Genomic DNA, 25274 nt, shown 5'->3' with positions numbered 1-25274 from the left:
AGAGCTCACAGAATACCTACTAGACAACTGCCCCCAAGGGCCCCTCCAAGACCTGTCTTAATAAAACTATTCAATTCTAGGGAACGACATTCTATACTTATAGCATCACGCAACAAAGGGGGCTGTTCTTTTATTGGGAAAAAAAAACCCTTTTTCCCAGACTATTCCATTGACGTTTCAAAATGAAGATCACAGTATTTGGATATCAAACGCCGGCTACTTAATCGGCAAATTCCTTATTCCACGTTTTATCTGGCAGAACTCAAGTGGCAGTTCTGGGTGAGACTTTCTTAGTCGACCATCGTAAACACGCGCTCCACTGGTTGGACCAGAATGATCAAAGACTATGCCGCAGCCCGCAACGCTGATGTTTTAGGATCTTAAATCTGGCTAGTTTTTTGGCAAATCTACTTCCTCACGCTTGATCCAGCAAAATGTAAAGTGAAAACTATAGGAGTTGGGTAAAACTTTCACCTATGACCATCCTAAAAACCCGTCCTGTTAGACGGATCTGAATGAGCAAAGATCTCGCGACTGTCTACAATATTGATGTTTTAGAATTTCCAATCCAGTTACCATCAGGAACTACTTGATAGTTTGTTGGAGTCATCATTTTTGTTAATTAACCCACCACCCAGTGGAACCATATATCCTTTTCTTATCCTCTTATTGCATGCCCCCAAGGAACGATCACTTTCATCAAACAACTTGCGTGTTTACTCTGACTGGTTGTAAGATAAACTGGTGCCATCTTTCAACTGTTTGTTTCAGATGGAAATGTAACTTTATGTAGTTTGTTGTTTTTGGAGTTATTGTGTGTTCAAAATATACAACATAGTTCAGTACATTTTAATATCAGCTATCCTTTTAAGGTAGGACAGAGACATTGTGGAGTACTGGTTTGGTTTCAGGTGGGATTTCATGGTATCTCTCTCTAACTACCGTAGAATACGTTCCCGCATAGCACTCGGACCAGTATTAATCTATTGGGCAGCTCCCATCACCATATTTTTTCTCAGGCGTATTCAACGTGCGGGTAAAATCACAGCAGTACGCGTACATCCTCCGAAACTCTCCAATTCAAATCTATGGGTGCGAGAAAAACTTGGATGCCACATGGACCATCCATCTAGCTTGCGACAACTACGCACACATTTTCCTAATTTCATCTCATTGAGCCATTTAATTTAATTGAATGTGGAAAGTAAGTGAGAAATGTAAAGCCATGTGCATGTCATACGGATGCCATACGGATACATGGGTGGGAGAAAATCGCATTGCAAATGCATTACCATGGATGACCATACGGAGATAAGTTGTGTGACTCTCGGCAGGGAGACTCAGACCAATTTTCCATACGTTTAGTGCAGGGGTGGGGAACCTCATGGCCCCCCAGGGCCATTTCGGCCCTTAGTGACCTTTTATCCGGCCCCCGGGCAGATTCTCAGGGACTGCAGTGCTTTGGCAGGGAGTTGTATTTTGATTGCCACCAGCTCATTAATTTCTTCTTGCTCTATGAGCATACACACGCAGTGTTCACTACTGAGCACTGAAGGGTATGCAATGAAAGATTACGTCCTGACACCAGTGCCAGAGTCAGGATGTACTTTATGGGCGGAGTTTGTACGGCCCCCGAAGGATGGTATAAATATCCAAATGGCCCTTGGCAGAAAAAAGATTCCCCAGCACTGGTTTAGTGTGACGCTGGCGTAATACTTGCATTAATCCATGCATAGACAAGAGCTATGGTGACAGTGTTCATTTCCTTACATGGAATCTCAGAGGTTTGGATGACACTTCCAAGAGATTAGCTGCTATGGAATTTTTTCAGCACCATTCATCTGCAGTTGTATGCCTACAACAAACACATTTAGAAAAAGACAAAACCACAACTATTAATCATTCATGGTTCAGTCATAGATTTCATTCTACATTTTCAAGCTATTCTGGAGGAGTTAGTATCCTCATTCACTTTCATGCACTGATATGGCATATCACATAATATGTCTCTTATAGAATCTCTACAGTATCTCCCAAAAGCCTTACTGGTTTGCCTATGCTTATTACCTAGACCAGAGTCATCCCTCATACTATAGACAGTGAATCCTTTTTGGATCCAAATTATATATGAAAAGTTAGTGACAAGTAATCCAACATTGATTCAATACGGACTCCATAGCTAGGTTGCAAGTTTAGGGTGTTTGAGACACAAGTACTAGTCTACCTCAGTATATAAGTCATAGCCATCTCATGGACACGAAACCTGTCAGGCCCGCCATGTCCGTTATGCCTGTCATGTCCGTTATGCCTGTCATGCCCGCCATGTCTGTTATGCTGCATGACCCCTGGAGCAGTGTGCACGTGCACCGAACTATCATGCCCGCCATGTCTGGTATGCCGCATGACTCCTGGAGCGGTGTGCACATGTACTGAATTCTCATGCCCGTTATGTCTCATGCTGCAAGATGCCTGGAGCGGTGTGCACGCGCGCCTTACCTCATGATTGCACGCCGTTGCTAGTAACCATCCGTCTCTGCTCTGATTCTGCAATCCTCTATGTATTCCTGGAACCCCTGATCATGTGACCTTTCCCATGTTCTAGCACTGTCTGATTCTGCAATCCTCTAGGTATTCCTGGAACCCCTGATCATGTGACCTTCTCTATGGTTCAGCCCAGTCTGATCTAGCAACGCTCTCTATGATCTTGGAGGATCTGAACCGGAAGTCTTTCCCTGATACTCACCCGGAAGTGCAGGTGCTATGGTGCTATATCAGACCGCCCCTTCCTATGGTCGGGGCCTGAGTATCGTGTTGCTTCCCTGCATGACTGCTTGATCTGCTCGGTCGCTCCCTGTGTTCTGTGCCCCTGCACTCTGCTCTGTAGTGCGTCTCTGCACATGCTCTGTGCTTGTATTCTGTCTCTTGTCTCATGCCATGTCTTGTGTTGTCTTTCGTGTCATGTCTGTCCTTGCCTTGCTTTGCCTTGTAGTACTTCCGTTGTTCTCTGCCTTAGCCTGTTTCTCTATGTCTTGCCTAAGTTCTTCCTTGCTTTTACCTATGGTGCTCTGTTGTGCCTTCTGGCACACGCACCTGTCATGATCCAGGATGGGCTTTGTCTTTGGCCCGTCCTGGTCAGACAGGGGTTAATTGTTTCTGCCTCTCTCTGGCAGAGGGCAGCTATTTAATGCTCACTAGACCTAGGTCCGGTGTCAGTTATACTCCTGCCCTCGGGTAAGTTAGTTGACCTCGTGCGTACATGTGCCTTGTGCCTGATATCTTGCTTGCTTGTTTGGTTTTGATCCGGTTCTTTCCCTGTTACGAGTTCTGCATGTCCCTCTTGTACTGTGCTATCTCTCTGTGTATGACCCTTTGCCTGTGACTTGACTATTCTCTGCTCGTCCCTCTGGTACTGCACAGCCCTCTCCGTGTACGAACCCTCGCTTGTCTGACCTGCGTTTTCCTCCACTACAGTTTCCCTGCAGAAGGTACATTATATAATCTGCAGCAGTAGAACGCTAAGCCCCGCCCCCTGCAGTCACATGATCTAGGTCCTGGGACTCCTTACCATTTTCAGTGTCGCAGGTCCTGTCTGCTTGAACCGTCCCTACTGTATTGGACCCCGTGCTCTCCCATAGTGGGGGTAAGTCACCCTGCTCAGCGTGGCAGTTTGCCGACGCTGAAAGGGTCCTGACATTTGAGTCTTGACAACACCATTCCTCCTCTCTTACCTATGGTGCTCTGTTGTGCCTCCTGGCACACGCACCACTCCTCCTCTCTTACCTATGGTGCTCTGTAGTGCCTCCTGGCACATGCACCATTCCTCTCCCTTTACTTATGGTGCTCTGCTGTGCCTCCTGGCACACGCACCATTCCTCCTCTCTTACCTTTTGTGCTCTCTTGCACATTTCTACGCTAGTCTCAAGGTTCTCCCTTGACCTGGCTCTGGGCTTTGGCCTATGCTCCGCTGCTAGCTCTGTTCTCGCTCTGACTTGGCTCTGTGTTTCTGCCTACGTTCCGCTCATTGTTCCTTACCCTGCCTAGCTTTGCTTTGTTTCTTGCTTTGCCTTGCCTTGTTTCTTCGTGTGCCCTTTGCATGCGCCTGGCCTTCCTAGCCTCCTGCTTGTGCCTCAGCCGTGCCCACCCTAGCCGTGCCCGCCTGCTTGTGCCTCAGCCTTGCTCATCAGTCAGTGACAGCTGTGTCGCCTGCTATGCCCCAGCCTGTTTGTGCTGCAGCCCGTCCAGCTAGCCAGTGCCCCAGCCGTGCTCTCTGTGCTTCCCTGCACATACGCTGTCTCTGCACTGTGCTCTCCGTGCTTCTGTTAGCACGCGCAGGCCCTCGCCTGCCCCGTGGCATACCTCCCCGTGCTTCTGTAAAAGTACGCGCAGGTCTAGCCATGTACCCTTTTGTGTCCTCTCGCATGCACAGGTCCTAGCTGAACTCTGTCCCTGGCGTGCCCTCTGCCCGCGCAGGACTCTGCCTTGAACCCTGACCCTGGCATGCCCCTCTGCACGTGCAGGACTTTGCCTTGAACCCTGACCCTGGCATGCCCCTCTGCACGCACAGGACTCTGCCTTGAACTATGACCCTGGCGTGCCCCCTGCACGCACAGGACTCTGCCTTGTCCCTTGTGCCTTGGCGTGTCTCTATACTCGCATCCAGTCTTGTATGTTGAACTTTGAACCCTGGCGTGTCCCCTACACACGCACCATGTTTTGCACCTTGAACCTGGAATGTCCCCTACACACGCACCTTGCCTTGCACCTTGCCCTTTACCCTGGTGTGCCCTAGCACGCACTCTGCCTGGAATCTTGCCTTGGACCTCGGCGTGTTCCCTAACACGCACCATGCCTGGTGATCTGTCGTGCCTCCTTGCCTGTACCCTGGTTTACCTGCTGGATTCCCGGAACCTGCCATCCCTGCCAGAGATCGTAAGCATGAAGTCTACAGCCTGATGCCCTGATCCCTGCCCACTGTCTGGAGTCCGATGCCATCGTGTCCTTGCCGGTAATCGGGCTTGCCTTCTAGCACGTACTATTCCATGGACCTTGGCGTGCCACGCACGCACCTTGCCCTGTTTGCTCACGTTTTGCACCTAATGTTATCCTGAATTTGCCTGAATGAAGATACGTTGAACTTACGTCTTGTCTTGTCTTGTTTCCTGCTCGTCCCTGGTCGTCAGACATTCACATTGTGTCTTCCTTGAGCCGGCCGTCTGGTGCCAGCAGTCGTGGTAGCTCACCCCCTTGGTCTTGCCCCTGACACTCCCTGTATAGGGGGTGGTTCCTCACAAGGTCAGCTCGCCTTAGGTGGGTAGGTGCCACGATCTAGAGGGTCCACTCTAAAGAAATCGACTCAGCGTAAGCTGACCTCGTCACAAAACCCATTAAAACAAATTATAATGACTCAATTAAATCACATGCTCTAGGAAATAGTCATGTATAATGGGTTTACATATGGACATAGGAGGACAATCGCAAAAAATATCAAAATATCAAGAGAAAAGAAACTATCAAATAAGGTCCAAACACCATTTATATTTAGAAAAATATAGACTTCAATTTTATTGAAATTAAACAGGAGACGGGAAAACATGGGAATTAAGTCAAAATGACCATAGGAGCACATGAGCAAACAGATGGGGCATGCATAGGGTATAAGGACCAAGGGAATAGAGGTAACATTGGCATAACTATAGCAACATGATTCATATATATATATATATATATATATATATATATATATATATATATATATATTGCACCTATCCCTTAATCAAACTAATATAGCCAGACGGGATACACAAGTGTGTATAATAATCATTACAAATAGAAAAGAAGATAAGTCTTTACCTGCAAAACACAAGCCGCGGAGACACCATCACATGTTTCTCAACGCAAGCAATGACTAGCCAGGTCTTTCCCCGGGAAGGAGCAACCACGGGAAGGGCAGTCTCCAATGAAGGAAACAAACTTTGCCAAAACATGGTATCCATCCACAGACAGCTGTTTCGGGGTATAGCCCCTCATCAGTGTGGAGTAGGAAACTGGCCAGTAGGAGCAATGCCTAGTAGAAGACTGTGAAAAATGAGTCTTTCAAGAGTCTTTACCTGTCCGGATATTGAGTGGAGGTCCACCCTAGTATGTCCCCCCCAACGCATGTTTCGGCAAATGGCCTTAAACCCTATGCATGCCCCATCTGTTTGCCCATGTGCTCCTATGGTCATTTTGACTTAATTCCCATGTTTTCCTGTCTCAGTATATAAGTGTAGGAGGAGGAGTCCTCGCTGTGTGCCCGGGCCGGAACCAAGGGGACTGTCACCAAGGTTCCTAGGGGGGCTGTTTCCGGGGGACATAATTAGGGGACAGACCACAGAGAGTTCTAGAAAGGTTGGGGGAGGAGCCAGTATAAAAGGGGTTGAGGACACCAGCAGAGGGCACTTGACGGAGCAGCAGAGAAGGAGCAAGGAAGCTAGAGGGCACCAGAGAGCGAGAGCCAGAGCAAAGAGAGGAGAGCAGTGACTGGAGGGAGACTCACCGCAGACAGAAGGGAAATAGCGCTGAGTCGTCCAGCAGAGAAACACCGTCCGTCCTCGCTTGTAGCGGCCGCCACCGCCCGACTCCAGCCCGCGGCTGTGGCCTGTCAGCTGCCTCCTGCAGCCGCCGCCTCACTCCAGCCCGTAGCTGCGGCCTGTCCGCTGGCGCCCACGGCCCCCGCAGCTTGGCTTCAGCCTGTGGCTGCGGCCTGCTCGCCACCACCCGTGGCCGCCGCTGCACATCCCCATCTTGTGGCTGCGGCCTTCATTGTCCGGTCCCCGGGCAATGTCGTACCGCCTCCACCAGGAGGCGCAACACAGAGGAACTCTCCAGGGGCCTGCTGTGCCCCCACTTCGCCTGGACATAGGAACGCCCGAAGTCTCCACCAGATCCTCGTTGGCTGGGCCCACCGGCTGACACGCCGAAGCATTGCCGACCACCACTCTACCGGATGTCAGAGAGGATAAGTGACACGTTGTAGTTAATATTCTGGACCCGTAGTCGCCCATACCACGGCCCTATAGTGACCAGTCTTTGCCGGGTTAGTCATGTTCGTGTTACCAGTGTATTTTTGCTTTGATCCCTGCGAGGATAGCTGTTGTTAGCTTGTTCAGTTGCTTGAGATAGCCCCTATAGGCATCTATATACTGTACATATAAAAGTTACATCTTAAAGTTCATCCCGTCTCCAGTCTCGTCACTGCATCCCGCGTACCTGCGATTACTATGTAAGCAGCACTCAAATGTAGATATATCATCAGATAGCTTGAACTCGACTGTAGTGGGCACGTATGAAGATTCCAGAAGGTTTATTTTCCTGCTGAATTCTTGTAGATATGCACACAAACAGCAGGTAAAAGACTTCAGAAACAGGGTGACAAACACATGAGCTTCTGAGATGGCTGATAGACAGTGAATGAGGAAGAAGGGAGGGGTTACTGACATCAAAGAAAGCTACATTGGAGAGAGACAAAGAGAGAGGAAGGAAAAACTTCGAAAAAGTGCAAACCTTATTGCGTAACAACGAAATAGCACAATATAATAACACAATGATAATACAATACTGTCTCTATGATCACAAATCATAGGACATGACAAATTCTGTGTCTCATAAGTTTTTATGGAACGTTATTGTTCTGTCTTCCTGCATGTTCTTCCGAAAAAAACAGACCGTTCTCTGTAGTCTCACTTGTTTATTGGTCAACAGAAGAATGTACAGAATCGGAATGTATGAATGTGGTAAAACAGCTATACTTTATCCAGAATAAATAGTACCCACACATATCTTCAAGTAGAAGGAAGAGCAGGGCCCTGCAATGTTGATGGTGTCGAACAAGAAGTATTTAGCTAAAGACCTTTTTCCTTTGATAATCGAGGATTGCGCATATCTTGATTAGTGATGGGCGAACCTCTGGATGTTCGTGTTCGGCGAGTTCAGCTGAACAATAAAAATAAAATTTGGTTCAGGTACCAGAAGAGTACAAGAATCAGAGCCCAGACCCCATTCTCAAGAATAGGGGGCCTGAACATCCAGTGTTTGCCATGCTGTCATGTGCATAACAGCGTGGCAAACACTGCCTCTGATTGGCGATAACATCATTGCCGGCCAGAGGCTCGCGGCTCACATGCCGGATAAATGTGATTCCAAATGTTATGTAAAATGTTTCTAACAAAAACTTAAACTCAATCCACAAAAAAAAGTGAGTCCCCGCTCAGCTCCATCATGTGTTAACGGAAATATAAGGGGCTTTGACGTTACTGATACTGATACTGATACTGGTACAATGGCTCTGGAAAAGTTCTATGGCTCCTTGCACCCAAAAAGAAATTCAGCAAATTCTGCACTCCAAAATTCAAATGCCCCTCCTTTCTGAGCCCCACAGTGTGCCTAAACCACATTTAGCGTCCACATATGGCATTTTAGTAGAGATGACAGAACGCCTAATTTACAGGTGAATGTCTCCATAAGCTGGGCACTAAAACATACTGGGCACTACAATGTACTGCTGACTACAACATACTGGGCACTACAATGGCAGTTTGCAATTTTCAATCCGCAACAGACACTACTGCTTGTTTCTGGAAAACACCCATAAAGTCAAAATCGTCACTACACATGTAGATAAATTCCCAAAGGGGTATAATTTCCAAAATGGAGTCACTTGAGGGGGATTCTGCTTTTCTAGCACGTAGGGAATCTGTATATAGAGTCCGCAAACTATTCAGGAAAATCTGTGCTCCTGGAGGAGATAAATAGCGCTCTGTCCCTCCCAAGTCTCGCTTTGTTGCTAAGCAGTACTGTACAGCCAAATATGGGGTATTTCTACAATCAGCAGAAATTGTGAGATAAATTTTGGCACCACTTTTACCCATGTCCCAGTGTGAAAATATGGGGCTAAAGCAAAATGTTTGTGGTAGAAATGTAATTATTTTTTCTTCACTGCACAATATATATATAATATATGATATAAAATTTTGTGACACATGTGGCGTTAATGTAGGAGGAGAGGCCTCCGCCGAGTACCCGGGCCAGAACCAAGGGGACCGTCTTCCAGGTTCCTGGGGTATCTGTTTCCAGGGAGCAGGGCTAGGGGATGGACTGCTGAGACTGACAGGGCAGTTGGGGGAGGAGTCCAGAGAAGATGGGCGGAGAGGGCCAGATTGTGTGAGTCAGCAGAACGAGGGAGGAGGTGGAGACTTGGGGAGGGCCAGAGAGCGAGAGCCACGAGCAGCTTCCAGAGAGGAGGACAGCGACAGGAGGGAAACTCTTGGTGGACCACAGGGAGAAGACGGCGCCGACCTTACCGACAAAAGAAGACTGCTGCCTCACTCCAGCTCTCGGCTGCGGCCTACTCGCAGCCGTCCACGGCCGACGCCGCCTCACTCCAGCTCGCGGCTGTGGCCTCCTCGCTGCTGCCTGCAGCCACCGCCGCTTCACTCCGGATCACGGCGGTGACTCCTCCTTTGCCGCTCGCTGCTGCCACCGCCCCACTCCAGTCAGCGGTAGAGACTGGGCCTGTGCCCGCTGCGGATCCTCCAGTGCGGCTTCAGACTGCGCCTGTGGCCTATCAACCACCACTTATCACCGCCACTGCCAGTCCCTGTCAGGGAGTTTCAGCCTCCACTTTCCCACTCCCAGGTGGTATCCCGCTGCCTCTGCTGGGGGACATCCCGCCTAAGAACTCTCCGCGGGCCTGTTGTGCCCCTACTCCATCTGGGCGTCGTAATGACCCGAAGACTACGCCAGATCTTCAGCGGCTGGGCCCAGTGGCTGCGACGCAGACACGCCATGGAACAGAACGCCGAGGGATGTCAGGACAGATAAGTGATAGTTAGTGACTAAGTACCTGTAGTCGGCCATTCCGCGGCCATATAGTGACCGGTCTTTGCCGGATTAGTCGTGTTCTCCCAATCCTTGTTTATGTGTATTGGCTCCCTGCGAGGACTACTACTGTTATTCTGTTCGTTACGTAACAATAGCCCTAACGGCATTTATCTATAAAAGTTAACATTTAAAGTCATTTCTGTCTCGCGTCCCGTCACTGCATCCTGCAAACCTGCTATTACCACATTTGGCGTAGTCGGCAGGATGCAGTCTCCGAGCACGGACAGTGGCACCCCAGGCCAGAGCAGGGCCATAGACACAGCAAGCAACCAGGGACCCCGGTCCAGCATTTCTCTGGGGGCTATGCTAAATAACCTGCCCTGGTTCTCAGGCTCCAACACCATGCTGTGGAGCGAATGCGAGGCCTCTTCCGAATGCATCCGATGACCCCTGACCTGGAAGCCGAGGTAGCTCTCATGGCATTAGAAGGGGAGGCCCGCGATTCAGTAATGTTGAGGCCCCCGGGACACCACAACACCTTTGCTAGGGTCTTGCGGATACTGGAAGAGACCCATGGGGATCTGACAGATGTGGGAGAGTTGAGGACCCGGTTGTTCAGTCGAATGCAGGGAGAGGGGGAGACTATTACCCAGTATATGAATGTCCTCCAAGAGTTATACACGGCCATCGAGCGGAAGGATGGCGTAGGGGTAGGACCCATCGACATTACCCTATGCTACTTGTTAGTGACTGGACTCCGAGACCCGTTGATAAAGCAGACACTACGGGAGCAGGTCTGAGTGAACCCACATTTAGCTTTCTCTGAGGTGGGGAGTCAGGCGCCTGCACGAGAGAAGGAGCAGGGAATGACTGTCCCCGTGGGGAAGGCCCGGAGTGTGGAGGCCGCTGTGACTGCTGTTGGAGAGCCCCAATGGATAGAAGAGAGCTGAAGAACATCAGGGGCGAGTTGGCCGAAGTGAAGAGAAGAACGGAGGTCACTTCTGGGCGGCCTAGTTTCAATCCCGGGCCCTGGGGGCCTCGCAATACTCGGAGCGGCTGGCCCTCACAGCCCCAGTGCTATGAGTGCGGGGAGCTGGGCCACTTCGCACGAGAGTGTCCACGGCATGGGAGGCACCCACCCCGGCCGCCGTTAAACTAGAGGGCTCCGGGCTGGGGGGACGCCGCTCGGAGCCAGAAGCCACTTCATGAGGTGGTGGAAATCCCGAAGATCTGGTCGCAAAGTGTCCGGTGGTATGGGCAGAAGTCGAGGGCCGTGCCGTATGGTGCCTAGTGGACACGGGGTCGCAAGTTACAACCAACCAATATCTCAGTAAGTCACGCCAGCCCTCCAGAATCGGCCAGTCCACCACCGGCCACCACCCCAGAAAGCTCCACCACAGTCGAACTAAGACGCTCCGAGCGGTCAACAGCCGGCAACCCCCCCGAACGCTACAAACAGGATCAGTTCGTATGGCAACAGGAACTTTTGTCTCAAAAGGCCAACCCGAGCCTACTAAGACCCTCGCCCGATGACTGGTGAGCATACCGGATGGGGGAGTGTAGGAGGAGAGGCCACCGCCAAGTACCCGGACTGGAGGGGACCGTCTTCCAGGTTCCTGGCTTATCAGTTTCCAGGGAGCAGAGCTAGGGGATGGACTGCTGAGACTGACAGGGCAGTTGGGGGAGGAGTCCAGAGAAGAGCGGCGGAGAGTCAGCAGAACGAGGGAGAAGAAGGAGGTGGAGACTCGGGGAGGGCCGGAGAGTGAGAGCCACGAGCAGCTTCCAGAGAGGAGGACAGCTACAGGAGGGAGACTCTCGGTGGTCTGCAGGGAGACGCTGCCGAGCTTACCGACAAAAGAAGACTGCTGCCTCACTCCAGCTCTCGACTGCGGCCTGCTCGCAGCCGTCCGCGGCCGAAGCCGCCTCACTCCAGCTCGCTTCTGCGGCCTCCTCGCTGCTGCCCGCAGCCACTGCCACTTCACTCCTGACCACAGCGGTGACTCCTCCTTTGCCGCCCGCAGCTGCCACGTCCCCGCTCCAGTCTGCGGTAGAGACTGGGCCTGTTCCCGCTGCGGATCTTCCAGTGCGGCCTCCGACTGCGCCTGTGGCCTAGCAACCACCACTTATCACAGCCGCTGCCAGTCTCTGTCAGGGAGTTGCAGCCACCCCTCTCCCACTCCCAGGCGGTATCCCGCTGCCTCCGATGGGGGGGACATCCCGCCAAAGAACTCTCTGCGGGCCTGTTGTGCCCCTACTCCTTCTGGGCGTCGGAACGCCCAAAGACTACGCCAGATCTTCAGCGGCTGGGCCCAGTGGCTGCGATGCAGACACACCGTGGAACAGATCGCCGAGGGACGTCAGGACGGATAAGTGATACATAGTGACTAAGGACCCGTAGTCGGCCATTCCGCGGCCATATAGTGACCGGTCTTTGCCGAATTAGTCGTGTTCTCCCAATCCTTGTTTATGTGTATTGGCTCCCTGCAAGGACAACTACTGTTATTCTGTTGGTTACGTAACAATAGCCCTAACGGCATTTATCTATAAAAGTTAACGTTTAAAGTAATTTCTGTCTCGCGTCTCGTCACTGCATCCTGCGTACCTGCTATTACCACATTAATATGATCACTGCACCCCTATACAAATTCATTGAGAGGTGTAGTCTGTAAAATGGTGCAACTTATGGCAGGTTCTGGTATCCTAACATCTCACGGGCTCTACCAAATCCTTGTAGACTGCAGTGATTGGGGAAACATGATCCTTTGTCCTTTGTATATTTTGCAACTCTCTCATTTTCCACCAAAGTCAGTGAATTAGTAGTACTGTAAGGATTGTACCTTTGAGGGCCTTAAATTTGTGTGCTTCTAGAGCATCATAAAGTATAGTCTAGAGGAGAAAAAAACGTATTGTAGTATGTGGCGTGAAGCTCCTCCGCCCCCAGGATCATCCAAACCTCGTATGTTCTTTAACTGTGCTGCTCTAAAATAAACCCAAGGATTAGGCTCTGCCAAATCTTCATTACGTTTCTCTTTTTGGAGTGTTTCCAATTTAATTCTAGGAGTTTGTCTACTCCTAATTAATTCTCTAAACAGACTGTTAATTTGAAAAAAATATCTTTGGGGAATCCAAATAGGGGAGTTATGAAGTGCATTTAATAGCTGAGGCATCCAGATCATTTTAATTAGGTTTGTGCTTCCTACTACGGACAGTGGCAATTTGGACCAAGTTTCCTTTTTTTGCTTAAATTTTGTGAGGCTTGGAGAGAACTTTAGTCTGTTATAGTCATTTATTTGTGCCGTTATGTTAACCCCTTCATGACCAAGCCTATTTTGACCTTAATGACCAGGCAATTTTTTGCAATTCTGACCAGTGTCCCTTTATGAGGTAATAACTCAGGAACGCTTCAACGGATCCTAGCGATTCTGAGATTTTTTTTCATGACATATTGGGCTTCATGTTAGTGGTAAATTTAGGTCGATAATTTTTGCGTTTATTTGTGAAAAAATCAGAAATTTGGCAAAAATTTCGAAAATTTCGCAATTTTCACATTTTTAATTTTTATTCTGTTAAACCAGAGAGTTATGTGACACAAACTGGTTACTAAATAACATTTCCCACATGTCTACTTCACATCAGCACAATTTTGGAAACAAAGTTTTTTTTTGTTAGGAAGTTATAAGGGTTAAAAGTTGACCAGTGATTTCTCATTTTTACAACAAGATTTACAAAACCATTTTTTTAGGGACCACCTCACATTTGAAGTCACTATGTGGCGGAAAATACCCAAAAGTGACACCATTCTAAAAACTGCACCCCTCAAGCTACTCAAAACTACATTCAAGAAGATTATTAACCCTTCAGGTGTTTCACAGGAACTAAAGAAACGTGGAAGGAAAAAATGGACATTTTAATTTTTCCAACAAAAATTTTCTTTTAGCATCAATTTTTTCATTTTCACATGGGCAACAGGATAAAATGGATCCTAAAATTTATGGGAAATTTCTCCTGAGTACACCGATACCTCATATGTGGTCATAAACCACTGTTTGGGTGCACGGCAGGGCTCAGAAGGGAAGGAGCGCCATTTGACTTTTTGAATGGAAAACATGCTGGAATATTTAGCGGTTGCCATATCGCGTTTGGAGAGCCCCTGTGCGCCTAAACATTGGAGCTCCCCCACAAGTGACCCCATTTTGGAAACTAGACCCCCCAAGGAACTTATCTACATGCATAGTGATTACTTTGAACCCCTAGGTGCTTCACAAATTGATCGGTAAAAAAAAAAGTACTTTTTTTTTCACAAAAATTTTCTTTTAGCCTCAGTTTTTTCATTTTCACATCGGCAACAGGATAAAATGGATGCTAAAATTTGTTGGGCAATTTCTCCTAAGTGCACAGATACCTCATATGTGGTTATAAACCACTGTTTTCGCACACAGCAGGGTCCGGAAGGGAAGGAGCGCTATTTGACTTTTTGAATGGAAAATTAGCTCCAATCGTTATCTGACACCATGTCGCGTTTGGAGAGCCCCTGTGTGCCTAAACAGTGAAAACCCCCCACAAGTGACACCATTTTGGAAACTAGACCCCTTATGGAACTTATCTAGATGTGTAGTGAGCACTTTGAACCCCCAAGTGCTTCACAAAAGTTTATAACGCAGAGCAGTGAAAATAAAAAATCATTTTTTTTCCTCAAAAATGATTTTTTAGCACGCTATTTATTTTCACAAGGGTAACAGGAGAAATTGGACCACAAAAGTTGTTGTCCAGTTTGTCCTGAGTACACCGATACCCCATATGTGGGGGGGAACCATTGTTTGGGCGCACGGCAGGGCTCAGAAGGGAAGGAGAACCATTTGACTTTTTGAAATGAAAATTACCTCTAATCGATAGCGGACACCATGTCGTGTTTGGAGAGCCCCCGGTGTGCCTAAACATTAGAGCACCCCCACAAATGATCCCATTTTGGAAACTAAACCCCCTAAGGAACTTATCTAGATGCATAGTGAGCACTTTGAACCCCCAAGTGCTTCACAAAAGTTTATAACGCAGTGCTGTGAAAATAAAAAATATTTTTTTTTCCTCAAAAAATTATTTTTTAGTGCGCAATTTTTTATTTTCACAAGGGTACCAGGAGAAACTGGACCACAAAAGTTGTTGTCCAGTTTGTCCTGAGTACGTTGGTACCCCATATGTGGGGGGACCACTGTGTGGGCACACGTCGGGGCTCGAAAGGGAAGTAGTGACATTTTGAAATGCTGACTTTGATGGAATGGTCTGCGGGCATCATGTTACATTTGCAGAGCCCCTGATGTACCTAAACTGTGGAAACCCCCCACAAATGACCCCATTTTGGAAACTAGACCCCCCAAGGAACTTATCTAGATGTGTGGTGAGCACCTTGAACCCCCCAAGTGCTTCAAAGAAGTTTATAACGCAGAGCCGTGAAAATAAAAAAAACATTTTTTTCCTCAAAAAAAGTGATTTTTAGCCAGCAATTTTTTTTCCACAAGGTTAACAGGATAAATTGGACCCCAAAAGTTGTTGTCCAGTTTGTCCTGAGTACGCTGGTACCCTATATGTGGGTGGGGACCACTGTTTGGGCACATGTCGGGGCTCGGAAGGGAAGTAGTGACATTATGAAATGCTGACTTTGATGGAATGGTCTGCGGGCGTCATGTTACATTTGCAGAGCCCCTGATGTACCTAAATTGTGGAAACCCCCCACAAGTGACCCCATTTTGGAAACTAGACCCCCCCAAGGAACTTATCTAGATGTGTGGTGAGCACTTTGAACCCCCAAGTGCTTCACAGAAGTTTATAACGCAAAGCTGTGAAAATAAAAAAAATATTTTTTTACTCAAAAAATGATTTTTTAGCTCGCAAATTTTTATTTTCACAAGGGTAACAGGAGAAATTGGACCCCAAAAGTTGTTGTCCAGTTTGTCCTGAGTACGCTGGTATCCCATATATGGGGGAACCATTGTTTGGGCACACGTAAGGGCTCAGAATGGAAGTAGTGACGTTTTGAAATGCAGACTTTGATGGAAAGGTCTGCGGTCGTCGTTACGTTTGCAGAGCCCCTGATGTGCCTAAACAATAGAAACCCCCCACAAGTGACCCCATTTTGGAAACTAGACCTTCCAAGGAACTTATCTAGATGTCTGGTGAGCACTTTGAACCCCCAAGTGCTTCACAGAAGTTTATAACGCAGAGACGTGAAAATAAAAAAATCATTTTTTTTCCACAAAAATAATTTTTTAGCCCCCAATTTTTTATTTTTCCAAGGGTAACAGGAGAAATTAGACCACCAAAGTTGTGCAATTTTTCCTGAGTACGCTGATACCCCATATGTTGGGGTAAACCGCTGTTTCAGCACACGACGGGGCTTGGAAGGGAGGGAGCACCGTTTGACTTTTTGAACGCAAAATTGGCAGGAATCAATGGCTGCACCATGTCGCGTTTGGAGACCCCCTGATGTGCCTAAACAGTAGAAACCCCTCAATTCTAACTCCAACCCTAACCCCAACACACCCCTAACCACAGTCCTAACCCCAACACATCCCTAACCCTAATCCCAACCCTATCCCTAATTCCAACCCTAACCCTAATTCCAACCCTAAACCTAGTTCTAACCCTATCCCTAATTCCAACCCTAACCCTAATTCCACTCTAGCCCTAATTCCACCCTAACCCTAATTCCAACCCTAATCCTAATTCCAACCCTAACCCTATTTCCAACCCTAACCCTAGCCCTAAACCTGACCCTATTTCCAACCCTAACCCTAATGGAAAAATAAAAATAATTTCTTTATTTAACTATTTGTTCCTGCCTATGGGGGTGATAAAGGGGGGGTTTATTTACTTTTCATTCTATTTTGATCACTGTGAAAGTTTATCACAGTGATCAAAATGAATGAATGAATCTGAAACCGGCGGGCGCACTTCGCATGCTCCCGCCATTTTCCAAGATGGCGGCGCCCATGAAGCAGGACGGCTGGACACCGAGAGACGGAGAGGGACATCGGAGGTATCGGGGGGGTGAGGGGGGGTCTGAAGGAGGGGGGAGCGGAGAGAAGGGGGAGCACATTGCCGCCGTCAGTCGGTATTGGGGGCCGATCGGCTCCGTGAGTCATGGGGGGGGTTGGATCTGGGTCTCCAGCCATGTCCGATGCTACTGCAGCATCGACCATGGCTGGATTGTAATATTTCATCAATTTTCATTGATGAAATTTTACTATCGCTCTGATTGGCTGTTTCACTTTTAACAGCCAATCAGAGCGATCGTAGCCACGTGTGGGCGAAGCCACGCCCCCTGTGGTGAAGAGCAAAGCCCCCTGTATCTGCAGGTCAGGTGACCTTTTAGTGACCCCAGTCACTCGACCCGCAGGGGGGCTTTAAAGTCATGACGCCACATAAGTGTCACTGGTCGTATTGGCACAGGTTTTCATGACGCCTATGTGGCGTCATTGGTCGGGAAGGGGTTAATACCTAAACATTTGAATTCAGAAGCTATTTGTAGACCAGAATTAGCATAGAATGGTAGATAATCACTATTATCTAGTTGTAGAACTGATTTGTTCCAGTTGATCTTTAATCCCTTTAACCCCTCAAGCCTGTTTTCACCTTAATGACCAGGCCAAATTTTACAATTCTGACCACTGTCACTTTATGAGGTAATAACTCTGGAATGCTTAAACAGATTACACTGATTCTGAGAATGTTTTCTCCTGAAATATTGTACTTTATGATAGTGGTAACATTTATTCAACATGACTTGCGATTATTTGTGAAAATATTGGAAATTTGGCAACAAATTTCACAATTTTCAAACTTTTAATTCTTATGCCCTTAAACCATAGAGTTATATCACAAAATTAGTTAATAAATTACATTTGCCACATGTTTTGTTTGCATCTGCATCATTTTTTAAACATTTTTTTTGTTAGGAAGTTTTTACAACAAAAATTACAAAAACATTTTTTTTAAGGACCACATAACTTTTGAAGTGACTTTGAGGGGTCTGTATGATAGAAGAAAATACCCAAAAGGGACACCATTCTAAAAACTGAACCCCTCAAGGTGCTCAAAATCACATTCAAGAACCTTCAGGTGCTTAACATGGACTGAATCAATGTGGAAGGAAAAAATTAACATTTAACTTTTTTCACAAAAATGTTACTTTAGACCCATTTTTTTTTTGCAAAAGTAACAGAAGCAAATGGACGTCAAAATTAATTGCGCAATTTCTACTGAGCATGTTGATACTCCATATGTGGGAGAAAACTATTGTTTGGTCACACGGCAGGGCTCGGAAGGGAAGGAGCACCATTTGACTTTTTGAATGCAAAATTTGCTGGAATCACTAGAAAATGCGATGTCGCGTTTGGAGAGCCCCTGATGTGCCTAAACAGTGGAAAGCACCTATAAGTGACACCATTTTGGAAACTAAACACCTAAAGGAACTTATCTAGATGTGTGGTGAGCACCTTGAACACCCACGTGATTCATAGAAGCTTATGACGTAGAGCCATAAAAATAACAAAAATCACATTTTTACCACAAAAATGTTTTTTAGCCCTAAATTTTGCATTTTCACAAGGGTTACAAGAGAATTTGCCCTATTAAATTTGTTGTTCAATTTCTCCTGAGTACACTAATACCCCATATATGGGGGAAAACAACTGTTTGGGCGCACAGAAGGGCTCGAAAGGGAAGGAGCACGTTTGTCTTTTTGAATGCAAAATTAGCTGGAATCATTAACAGACGCCACATCAATTTTGGAGAGCCTCTGATGTGCCTGAACAGTGGAAACCCCCACAAGTGACCCCATTTTGCAAACTAGACCCTTCAAGGAACTTATCTAGATGTATGGTGAGCATTTTGAACCTTCAGGTGCTTCAAAAAAGTTCATAATGTTGAGCCATGAAAATAAACAAAATCAAATTTTTCCCACAAAAAAATATTCTTTTAGCTTGAAATTTATTTTCACAAGGGTAACAGAAGAAAATAATTGGATCCCAAAATTTGTTGTTCAATTTCTCCTTAGTGCACAGATACCCTATATGAAGGGGGAAAACTACTGCTTGGGTGCACAGCATGGTTCAGAAAGGAAGGAGTGACGTTTTGGTTTGATGGAGTGGTCTGCAGGTGTCATGTTGCATTTGGAGACCACCTTATGTGCCTAAACAATGGAAACCCACCAGAAGGTACCCCATTTTGGAAACTAGACCCCTCAAGGAATTTATCTGGACTTGTGGTAAGCATCTTGAGCCCACAGAATTTTACGTTGACCTGTGAAAATGAAAATAAATTATTTTTCCCATAAAAATGTTGTTTTAGCCCCAATTTTTTTTTTCATTTTCACAAGTATAGCAGGAGAAAACTGTCCCAAAAATTTGTTGTGCAATTTCTCCTGGGTACAAAGATACCCCATATGAGGTCAAAAAATACTTTTGAGGCACAGTGCAATTGTCAGAAGAGAAGTTCCATATTGGAGTTCAGTTTTTGCTGGACTGGCTTGAGGGTTCCATATCACATTGGTAGAGTCCCTGAGATGCCAGGACACCAGAACCCCCCATAAGTGACCCCATTTTACAAACTACTCCTCTCAATTAATTTGTATAGGGGTGCAGTGAGCATATTGACGCCACATGTGTGTCATAAAATTTTATATCATTGTGCGGAGAAAAAAAAATAATTACATTTCTACCACAAACATTTTGTTTTAGCCCCAGATTTTATATTTACACACTGGGAAATGGGTAAAAGTGGTGCCAAAATGTATCTCACAATTTCTGCTGAATGTAGAAATATCCCATATTTGGCTGTACAATACTGCTTAGCAACAAAACGAGACTTGGGAGGGACGGAGCGCTATTTATCTCCTCCTGGAGCGCAGATTTTCCTAGAATAGTTTGCGGACTACATATACAGAGCCCCTAAGTGCTAGAAAAGCAGAATCCCCCTCAAGTGACTTCATTTTGGCAATTATACCCCTTTGAGAATTTATCTACAGGTGTAGTGACGATTTTGACTTTATGGGTGTTTCCCAGAAACAAGCAGTAGTGTCTGTTGCAGAGTGAAAATTGCAAACTGCCATTGTAGTGCCAGTACGTTGTAATCAGCAGTAAATTGTACTGCCCAGTATGTTTTAGTGCCCAGTACATTGTAGTGCCCAGCTTATGGAGACATTCACCTGTAAATTAGGCATTCTGTCGTCGTTGCTAAAATGCCATATGTGGACACTAAATGTGGTTTAGGCAAGTGTGGTGCTCAGAAAGGAGGTGGCATTTTAATTTTGGAGTGCAGAATTTGCTGAATTTCTTTTTGGGTGCAAGGAACCATAGCATTTTTCCAGAGCCTTTGTATTACCAGTAACGTCGAAGCCCCCTATATTTCTGTTAACACATGATGGAGCTGAGCGAGGACTTACTTTTTTTTGTGGATTGAGTTGAAGTTTTTGTTAGGAACATTTTACATAACATTTGGGATCACATTTATTCGGCATGGGAGCGGCGAGTTTCTGATCGCCAATGATGTTACCGCCAATCAGAGGCAGTGTTTGCCACGCTGTCATGCACATAACAGCGTGGCAAGCACTGGATGTTCAGGGCCCCCTATTCAAGAGAATGGGGTCTGGGTTCTTGTTCGGGTACTCTTCTGGTACCGAATTTTATTTATTTTTTTAAATATATTTTATTGGTTTAAATATCATACAGAAATGAAAGGAAAGACATTTCCGAACAAATTCAGAATATACAATTCTTCTGAACATACAAAACATTTTGTGAACTGTAAATATTCCAAATACCCTACCTTTTCCCTCCACCCTCCCTCCCTAACCCCCCTTATCTTCTGCATTCTAATTGACTAGAAGGTGTTTATGGTATGGGAGTATGACCACCAATTCTTTTAAGAAGGTACCATGGAGTGTTTTAAAATTGGGATCTGAGTTGGTCCCTGGTGTCCTGTGGTAGAGTCGGGATAAATGACCATGTGGTTAGGAAACTACCTACTAATCTCTCTTTACAGGTTAAGGCATCCAGCCAAGCTATGCGGAAAAGAAACATCTTAGATTGTATGAGAGTCTTAGGGTACCGTCACATTTAGCGATGCACCAGCGATCCCGACCACGATACGACCCGGTCAGGATCGCTGGTGCATCGCAAAATGGTCGCTAGTGAGCTGCCAAACAGGCAGATCTCACCAGCGATGCAGCAGCGGTAGTTACTTACCTGTCACACGCGGCGATGAAGACGTCCTCCCGCACGCGTCGCTTGTCGGCGACTGCAGGAAGCCCAGCAGGAAGCCCAGGATGTTCTTGCGCGATCAGCGATAGACAGCGGGGGAGCCGGTCGGAGGTAAGTATCACACATAGCGATATCACTAGCAATATCGCTGCTGCGTCACAAAATCAGTGACGCTTAAGCGATATCGCTAGCGATCTCGCTTAGTGTGACAGGGCCTATAGGTGGCAGTATTGGGCTCAGCCAGTGTTGTAATATGCTTTTCCTAGTTGCGGAAGCCCATAATATTAGTATGGCTCTTATATGTTTGGGGAACTTATTTGGAGCCTGATCAAGTATGTTAAAGAGTGCCCAATGGGGAGTGAGCTCGAATGTTATTCCGCATTTATGGTGGACTTCTGCATGAATACCTTCCCAGAGTTTGCGGATTTTTGTGCATCCCCACATATGGTGCAGGATGTCTGTTTTTTTCATGCCACATTTGGTACAGGCGAATATACCTGAGGGCGACATTTTAGATTTAGTATACGGGGTAATATAGGCTCTATGGAGGAGTAGTAGGGCCATGTCAGGGGCGTAACTACCGGGGTATCAGCCAAAGCGGTTGCTTTGGGGCCCGGCCCATATCCGATCGGCGCTACCCGGTAGTGCAATTTAATTACCCCAACCACCGGTCCGCGGCCCAGCACCAGGCCGTTGCAGTGCTCTTGCCGATCCGATAGCAATATCGCTGCTGTGTCACAAAATCGGTGACGCTTAAGCGATATCGCTAGCGATCTCGCTTAGTGTGACGGGGCCTTTAGGTGGCAGTATTGGGCTCAGCCAGTGTTGTAATATGCTTTTCCTAGTTGCGGAAGCCCATAATATTAGTATGGCTCTTATATGTTTGGGGAACTTATTTGGAGCCTGATCAAGTATGTTAAAGAGTGCCCATTGGGGAGTGAGCTCGAATGTTATTCCGCATTTATGTTGGACTTCTGCATGAATACCTTCCCAGAGTTTGCGGATTTTTGTGCATCCCCACATATGGTGCAGGATGTCTGTTTTTTTCATGCCACATTTGGTACAGGCGAATATACCTGAGGGCGACATTTTAGATTTGGTATACGGGGTAATATAGGCTCTGTGGAGGAGTAGTAGGGCCATGTCAGGGGCGTAACTACCGGGGTAGCAGCCAAAGCGGTTGCTTTGGGGCCCGGCCCATATCCAATCGGCGCTACCCGGTAGTGCAATTTAATTACCCCAACCACTGGTCCACGGCCCAGCACCAGGCCGTTGCAGTGCTCTTGCCGATCCGCGGACATAAGGGGAGCCGGCGGCTGTGTAGCAGCTGATACTCACCCTGCATAGCGGTCCCTGTCGGCGCGGCGGCTTCATCCAGATTCCAGCGCTGAGCTGTCAAGTGTACCGCTCATTTAAGGTCATGAATATGGACGCCACTCCTCTCTCATAGGCGTGGCGTCCATATTCATGCACCTTAATGAGCGGTAGCACGTGACCGCTCCGCACAGGAAGAAGCTGAAGCCCCGCGAGATGCAGGGAGGGAAGTTCAGCGACAGGAGGGAAGTTCAGTGACGTGAGGGTAAGTATGATGGGGGAGGATGGGGGAGCCAAGCAGAGCCATATATTAAAGGGAGGGAGAGTGGGAGCAGAGCCATATATACAAGGGAGGGAAAGTGGGAGCGGAGCCATATATACAAGGGAGGGAGAGTGGAAGCAGAGCCATATATACAAGGGAGGGAAAGTGGGAGCGGAGCCATATATACAAGGGAGGGAGAGTGGAAGCAGAGCCATATATACAAGGGAGAGTGGGAGCGGAGCCATATATACAAGGGAGGGAGAGTGGAAGCAGAGCCATATATACAAGGGAGGCCGGGAGAGTGGAAGCAGAGCCATATATACAAGGGAGGGAGAGTGGGAGCGGAGCCATATATACAAGGGAGGGAGAGTGGAAGCAGAGCCATATATACAAGGGAGGAAGAGTGGGAATGAAGCCATATAAACAAGGGAGGGAGAGTGGAAGCAGAGCCATATTTACAAGGGAGGGAGAGTGGGAGCGGAGCCATATATACAAGGGAGGGAGAGTGGGAGCAGAGCCATATATACAAGGGAGGGAGAGTGGAAGCAGAGCCATATATACAAGGCAGGGAGGGTGGGAGCAGAGCCATATACACAAGGGAGGGAGGGTGGGAGCGGAGCCATGCATACAGGATGGGACAGGGGAGCCATGCATACAGGATGCGACAGGGGAGCCATGTATACAGGATGGGAGGGTGGGAGCAGAGCCATGTATACGGGATGGGAGGGTGGGAGCACAGCCATGTATACATGATGGGAAGGTGGGAGCGGAGCCATGTATACAGGATGGGAGGTTGGGAGCAGAGCCATGCATACAGGATAAAACAATAGAGAAGAGAAAAGCCGGGGTTTGGCCACGCTAGACCACAAGGAACCAACCGAAAATGCAAGCAAACCTTTATTCACATTCAAGCCAACGCGTTTCATGGCCTCCTGGCCACCTCATCAGGGCAGCAATGTCATTGCTGCCCTGATGAAGTTTCATGTATACAGGATGGGAGAGTGGGAGCAGAGCCATGTATACAGGATGGGAGAGTGGGAGCAGAGCCATGTATACAGGATGGGAGGGTGGGAGCAGAGCCATGTATACAAGGATGGGAGGATGGGAGCAGAGACATGTATACAGGATGGGAGAGTAGGAGCAGAGCCATGTATACAGGATGGGAGGGTGGGAGCGGAGCCATGTATACAGGATGGGAGCAAAGCCATGTATACAGGATGGGAGAGTGGGAAGAGAGCCATGTATACAAGGATGGGACAGGGGAGCCATGCATACAACAGGGGAAGCCACACAGAGCTGGACAGGACGGGGGGAACCACACATACATTTTCTGATAATTAGAAAATAATCAGCATGTACAGTACTCCAGTACAATTTTTCTTAAGTGCTCAATGCTCCATTTCCTTGTAGGTTCCAATCATCATTAGCAGTGACGGTCATCAGTAGAAGTAGCCCAGTGCTCCCACTGAAACAGAGAAACAAACAAGCCAGGTGCTCCCACTCATTCAAAACCTATGGTGAGTTGAGTCACATTATAAATGTTATAATTAAATGATAAGTATGCACTGCTAAACTACAACCGCGTCCATAGCCTCGCCCCCTTATGACCAAAGCCCCGCCCCTGTCATACCTCCATCCCCGCCCTGCTGGGCCATGGAAGAATGGTCTTGCTTGAAGCCGGTCCCTGGTGCAAAAAAGGTTGGGGACCACTGGTGTAGGGGATCCCGGGCCCCGGGGGAAAAAAATGTACACTATGATTTTGCAGCCTACGCTGCATTTCTGTGCCTGCTGTGCGGAGCAAAGCACATATTGGGCCCGCCTCCCTGCCTGCAGCCAGTCACAGAGTGTATTGCTTCAGACTAGTTCAGTCCCGCCCCTTCCCTGATCGCTCGCTGTCTATTAGCTCTCTGCAGAGCTGCCTGCCGCATGGACCTCTGGGAAATGTAGTTCCTGGTGGGGTGTGTCTTTGAGGGGGCCCCGTTTAAAAGTTTGCTATGGGGCCCCATCAGTTCTATTTACGCCCCTGGGCCATGTCCTTATAACAACTAGATGAGATAACCCGTCTCTGAATGTTAGTGGCTACCAAAATGTCACTAACCGTTATATCACGTATGTCTCTTGCCCATCTCACCAGACCTGTAGTGCTACTCTCCCATGACCAGCTGCTACTTATCAGAGCGTAGATACTACTAGTTGATTCTATTTGTGACCTAGTATTCCTTAGAAAGTTGTTCATTTTGTTTGTCCCCTCCTGCTGACCATCCTTCAGGCTCTTTTGGGCTAGGCTTCTAGCTTGAATGAAGAGGAAAGGCCTATTAGCGAATATGGGGAAACGATATGCTGCAGTATTGAACATGAGTATAGAAAACTTGTCGTCTAGTAAGTCAAGTGTCATCGTGCACCCCTGTTCGGCCAAAGCTATCAAATGCTTTGTCGGCGTCCAAGCTGACCACAATAGCCCCAAGATCTCCACTCGCTCTCCCATGGGAAATAGCTCCCAGAGCCGTGTGGATGTTATACGTTATTGATTTCCTATGAATAAAGCCAATCTGTTGGGGTGAGATTAATTGAGGGATTAGTTTTTGGAC

Source organism: Dendrobates tinctorius, unplaced genomic scaffold (genome assembly GCF_039654945.1).
Source record: "Dendrobates tinctorius isolate UK_male_01 unplaced genomic scaffold, ASM3965494v1 ptg000044l, whole genome shotgun sequence".
NCBI classification, from domain to species: Eukaryota; Metazoa; Chordata; class Amphibia; order Anura; family Dendrobatidae; genus Dendrobates; species Dendrobates tinctorius.
Note: the sequence above shows the minus strand (reverse complement) of the source record.